At 36.3% G+C, this 6,273-nt stretch overlaps 1 pseudogene; it reads right to left on the bottom strand.

Moving 5' to 3' along the window:
• Positions 1-2,004: 2,004 nt before the first annotated feature.
• Positions 2,005-3,164, bottom strand: LOC102263010 (annotated as a pseudogene).
• Between the last annotated feature and the right edge of the window lie 3,109 nt (positions 3,165-6,273).

Here is a 6,273-nt window from a genome sequence, read left to right as displayed (position 1 = left end):
CACTGTTTGTTGAAAAGGCACCCTTCTTACATTGAATTGCTTTTGCATCTTTATCAAAACTCAGTTGGAAACATATAATTTTATTAACCAATGCCTCCCAATAAAATCAATAAAAAATAAAAATAGTATACTGAAAATTGAAATAATCCTAAATGGGCTTATGCCCATTTTTTTTCAAGATTCCACTGCCCTTTTTTTTTAATACTATAAGTCCTTTGGGGATGAGGGAGAGGGATGACAGGTATCATTTCTAAACATTACTTTTATTAAGATAAAGCAAAACTTAAAACTTAACTGGCAATAAGTTTATACTGGATGTTTTTAGTTGTAAATTGGTCAGTTAGGGGCTTTGTAAAACAATAGCTATTCAGAAATACATTGCAAATATTGTAAACATGTATTGTAAATTTCAACAATGTAGAATATGATTCAAGATTAGGTCAAAGGTAAAATGGGCATCAAGCAAATAAGTTGCTGAATATATATTGAGGGTGACGATAAATTTTTAAAAAGGACTTTGAATAAAATATCACATAGAAAAAATCAGCACAGTCTATTGATCTAATTACTCAGTTGTTTTTTTTTAGAAAAATTCATTTCAATGTCTTATGGGGTTTTTTGTTCATTTGTTCTTTACTACAGTTTCTAGTTAAATGGACTTAGGGTCACTGAAGGAGGAATGCATGAGGCCAAAGTGGAAAGGGATTATGAATTTATTAGGTCATCTGGAGACCAGATGGGTTGAGCCCCCAAAAGGTGCCAGCCCCCAGGGATAGGGAGTCAGAGGTTTTAAAGTACTCTAGATAGGCTTTTTTGGCGGGAAACTCTCTGGGCAGGTCCGGATCCTGGGAAAGTCCAGAGGGGAAAGATAAAGGTCTTAGCAAATGGAAGGTGGTCTAAGCGAAAGGGAATGTCCATTGTGAAGTGGTCTAAAGGTCAGTTCCCAGGGGAGGGGGTATCGATTCAATTATTTGACCAGACCTAAGAATAGTAAGTGAATCTGGAAAAAAAAATCAGTTGGACATATTTGTGTGCGTCAATTTCTGTGTTTTCTATTCTGTTCAATTGATTTATGTGCCTATCTTCCCCTAATATCACACCTTGATTACTGTAGATATATCAGGAATTATGAAATCAGGTAGATTAATTTCTACTTTATTTTTAAATTGCTTTTAGTTATTCTAATTTATTTGCCTTTTTATATAAATTTAGAACTTGCTGAGATATTGGTAGGAATTTCATTAAACTCATGTATTAGTTTCCTATTGCAGCTATGATAAATTACCACATACTTACTGACTTAAAACAACAAGAATTTATTCTCTACCAGTTTTGGTGGACAGAATCTCACATCAGTTGCACTAGGATGAAGTCAAGGTATTGACAAAATGAATTACTTTTGGAGGCTGTGGGAGCAAAACTGTTTCCTTGCCTGTTACACCTTCTAGTGGCTGTTTGCATTCTTTGGCTGCTTCCTCCATCCTCAAAACACATCCCTCTCTTGTTTCATCATCCTATCTCCTACTTTCCCTTCTATGTTAAATATCTCTGACTTCCTCTTATAAGGACACTTGTGACAATATTTAGGACCCATAATTCAGGATTATCTCTCAGTTTCGTTAGCTGGATCACATATGCAAAATTCCTTTTGTTATAAAAGGTAACATTCACAGGTTCCAAGAATTAAGAACTAGATATCTTTGAAGACTTTATTCAGTCTTCTACTATTATTTATTATGTTGCATCTTTCAATCCATAAACATGATGTGTCTCTCCATTTATTTAGCTCTTCTTTAATTTCTTTCATTATCATTTTATAGTTTGTATAATACAAGTTCTATAAGTTTTGCCATATTTATACTGAAGTATTTCTTATTTTTTAACAATTGTAAATAGAATTGTATTTTTAATTTTGGTGTCTACATGTTCATTGCTGATATATAGAAATACAGTTAACTTTTTGCATATAAAAATTTATTAGTACTGTTTTTTCAACATGAAAACTTATGATCTTGGTGTTGCCTTCTTGCCTTTGCATTTGGCTAAAAGAAGTACATTGGTACTTTGACAACCTCAAAGCAAACCCCAGGAATGTCACCGACAGCATGACCTTTGTGACCAAATCCAGCAACCAGAACTTTATTGTTTTCATCAATAAAATTCAAGCAACTGTCATTGAATACAAAGTCTGTGATTTTTATTTTTATTTTTTCCACTAGAAGCCTGGTGCATGAAATTCGTGCACTGGGGGGGGGGGCGGCATCCCCTCAGCCCAGCCTGCACCCTCTCCAATCCAGGACCCCTTGGGGGGTGTCTGACTTCCGGTTTAGGCCTGATCCCAGAGATTGGGCCCAAACCGGCAGTTGGACATTCTCTCACAATCCTGTACCGCTGGGTCCTAATCATGGCCCAAACCGGCAGTTGGACATTCTCTCACAATCCTGGACTGCTGGGTCCTAATCATTCACCTGCCTGCCAGCCAGGTCGCCCCCAATAGCTCACCTGCCTGCCTACCTGGTCTCCCCTAACTGCCCCCCCTGCCGGCCTCGCCCCTAACTGCTCCCTGCTGCCAGCCAGGTCGCCCCCAACAGCACTAACTGCCCCACTACTGGCCTGTTCACCCCCAATTGCCCCCACTGCCGGTCTGGTCGCCCCTCACTGCCCCTCCGCTGGCCTGGTCACCCCATGCAGCCTGCTGTTCAGTTGTTTGGTTGCCCCTCACTAACCCCCCTGCTGACCTGGTTGCCCCACACAGCCTGCTGTTCAGTCATTTGGTTGTCCCTCACTAACCCCCCTGTCGGCCTGGTCGCCCCATGCAGCCTGCTTGTTCAATCGTTTGGTTGTCCCTCACTAACCCCCTGCCAGCCTGGTCATAGGCAGCCATCTTGTGAGGGTGTGGAGGTCAATTTGCATATTACCTCTTTATTATATAGGATTCTTGATCACCTGGACCCTGACAGACTTCCTGTTGGTAGAATTTAGTTGTTTGGCTTCAACCCTTATTTTTTTCCAGCATAATATCATTTGCATGGGAAGTGCCTCCTGAAGGGTTGGCTTCAGAGAAGAGCCCAAAGGAGCATTTTTATTCTGTTTATCATGACACTTCTGATTTTGTTGGTAGTACAGAGCTTCCTGGCAGTATGAAGACCACATCATTTGACCATCCCATTAGTGCCACAGGACTGACCAAAAGGCAGTTGATTTTTATATGTTGGTCTTAAATGCTGTGAAGTTGCAGAACTTTGTTATTAGTTTATTAGCATATTAGAATTATTAGTTTAGGAGTTTTTATAGATTTCTTAGGATTTATCACATAAGTCATCCTACCACCTACCAATAGGGACATCTTTATTTCTTCTCATTTGATCTGTATGCCTTTTACTTCATTTCCTTCCTTACTGCAGTGGCTAGAACTTCTAGTACTGCATTGACTAAGAGTTAAAACAGTAGACATTCTTGCCTGGCTCTGCATCTTAGTAGGAAAGCATTCAGTCTCTCAACATTGAGTATAATCTTAGTTGTATGATTTTTGTAGATGCTTTATATCAAGTTGAAGTTCTCCTCTTTTCATATTTTTCTGAGAGATTTTATCATGAATGAGTTTTGGTGTTTATCAAATGCTTATTCTTCAGTGAATAATTTGATCATGTAGTGTTTTTCTTCATTAGTATGATAATATGGTATATTATTTTATTGATTTTTGAATATTTTGCCAGTGTTGTATCACTGGAATAAACTTTTTTGATCATGGTACATAATTATTTCTATATGTAGATTAAATCTATTTGCTAATATTTTGCTAAAGATTTTTTTCATGTATACTTATTAAGGATATTCATCAGTATTTTTCTTTTATGTACTCTCTTTTTTCTGGCTTTGGTATCAAAGTAATACTAGCTTTATAAAATGAGTTGGGAAGTAACCCCTGGTTCTCTATTTTCTGGGAGAGATTGCATGAAATTATGGTTAATTATTTAGACACTTGTTAGAATTCTCCAGTGAAAGTATCTGGGCCTGGAAATTTTATTTTGAAAATATTTTAAATTATGAATTCAATTCCCTTAGCTATAGGGCTATTCAAATTGTCTATTTTATTTTGGGTGAGTTGTGATAGTTGGTACTTTATAGCAATTGGTCCATTTCATTTAAGTTGTCAAATCTATGTATTTCAGTATTATCTCATTATCTTTTTATCTGTAGAATCTCTAGTGATAATCAATGTCATTTCTGATATTGGTTATCTGTGTCTTCTCTCTTTTTTCTTTGTCAGGCTTTGTAGGAATTTGTCAATTTTAATGATCTTTTCAAAGAATCTGTTTTTTGTTTCCCTAAGTTTTCTAATTTTTTTCTTTAATTGATTGATTGATGTTCTTGTTTATTTTTTCCACCTGTTTGTCTTTTGTTATTTTGCTTTTTTTCTAAATTATTGAGATGCCAGCTCAGATTATTAATGTGAATTTTTTCCTCTTTTTTAATTTAAGCACTTGGTGGTACAAATTTCCCTGTTAACATTGTTTTAGCTGTGTCCCACAAATTCTGTTGTGTGGTATTTTCATTTTAATTCAGTTCAATATGCTTTTAGAATTCCATTTTGATTTATCTATAATGTTTTTAAGTGCATCTCTTTGTATAGATAGCTGTTTCGATGGTAAATATCACAGCCTATTGGTATCAACATATTGCTAATTTAAGTGAAGTGTAGAGAACTTACTGCCATTTATGTCCCTTTACTCCCCCCACCAATTATAATGTAATTGTCTTAAACATTTCTTTTAAATACATTTAGAACCACATCAATTATCAAACAATTAGAAAACTCAAGGGGGAAAAATGTATTTATTTTTATTTTACTCTACGTTGTTCTTTCTTCCTTCTTGGCATGCCAAGATTCCCTTTTATTTCCCTATTTTTGGTGACTTCCTTTAGCCATTCTTTTAGGGTAGATCTGCTGGTGGTAAATTATCTTCACTTTCCTTCATCTGAGAATATCTTAATTTTCTTTTCATACTAGAAGGTTATTTTCATTCAACATCTGATTCTTGATGACAGTTCTTTTATTTCAGCACTTAAGAAATGTGCTGCTTCCTTCATAGTTTCTGGTGAGAAATCTGCTGTCATTTGTGTTGTCTTTCCCCAAAGGTCTCTTTTCAAGATTTTTTTCTTTATCCTTAGATTTAAGAAGTTTGACCTGATATATCTTGGTGTAGACATTTTAGGGTTTACTCAGTTTGTAGTTTGCTCAATTATCTCGATCTATAGGTTTATGTTTTTTTGCAAAATTTGCGGAGGGGGGGGGGAAGCCATTATTTCTTTAAGTGCCCTTTCATTCCTGCTCTTGATATCTTCTCCTAATGGGACTTTGATAACACAAATGCTAGATTTTTTTTTCATTATAGTCTTACTGGTGTGTGAGCCTCTGTTAATTATTCCAGGCTACTTTCTTTCTGTTCAGTTTGGGAAATTTCTACTGTTCTATATTCAGCTTTACTGATCTTTTTTCCCTCCATTCTGCTATTGAGCCATCCATTGAGTTTTCATTGTTTGATTATTGAATATTTCAGTTATAAAATTTCCACTTGGCTTACTTAGACTTTCTATTTATTTCCTGAGAGATTTTTGTTTGTTTGTTTGTTTCAAGTATTTGTAAATGCTGTTGAAATATCTTATCATGGCCACTTTAAACTCTGTGTCAAATTATTCTAACCTCTCTGTCATCTCAGTGATAACATCTGTTGACTATCTTTATTTCATTCAAATTGTGGCTTTTCTGGCTCTTGGTACAATAAGTGGTTTTAGATTGAAGCCTGGACACTTTAGGCATTATGTTATGAGACTCTGAATCTTATTTAAACCCACTACTTTATCTAGCTTTCTGTGACACTACTCAGTCTGACAGGGAAAAGGAGAGAGACAACTACTTCATTTCATTACTGACTAGTAGAGATAGAAATCTAGTTTCCCCATTGGATATCCACAAACATTGTGGGAGGTCAGGAGGAGGGAGGAAGTGGCTCCTTACCCTACAGCTCCCCGCTTGGCCTTCTTTTTATATAACACCACTTTGTAGGGGTATTGGCTCATTACACTGTGACAAGGGTGAAACATTGGGTTCTCCATTTGGCTTTCGCTTGTGCTGGTGGTTCAAAGTGTTTTCTGTAGTTGAAGTAGAGTGGTTATTGTCTAAAAATCTTCTGTTTGCTTAAGTTGCCCTCTCCTCTGCCCTCTGGAAGAGATGGCAGACTTCTGTTGGGGCTTTTTTTTTTTTTTTTTTTT

Source organism: Myotis brandtii, unplaced genomic scaffold (assembly GCF_000412655.1).
Source record: "Myotis brandtii unplaced genomic scaffold, ASM41265v1 scaffold298, whole genome shotgun sequence".
NCBI classification, from domain to species: Eukaryota; Metazoa; Chordata; class Mammalia; order Chiroptera; family Vespertilionidae; genus Myotis; species Myotis brandtii.
The sequence above is the reverse complement of the archived record's forward strand: the minus strand, read 5'-3'. Positions and strand labels throughout refer to the sequence as shown.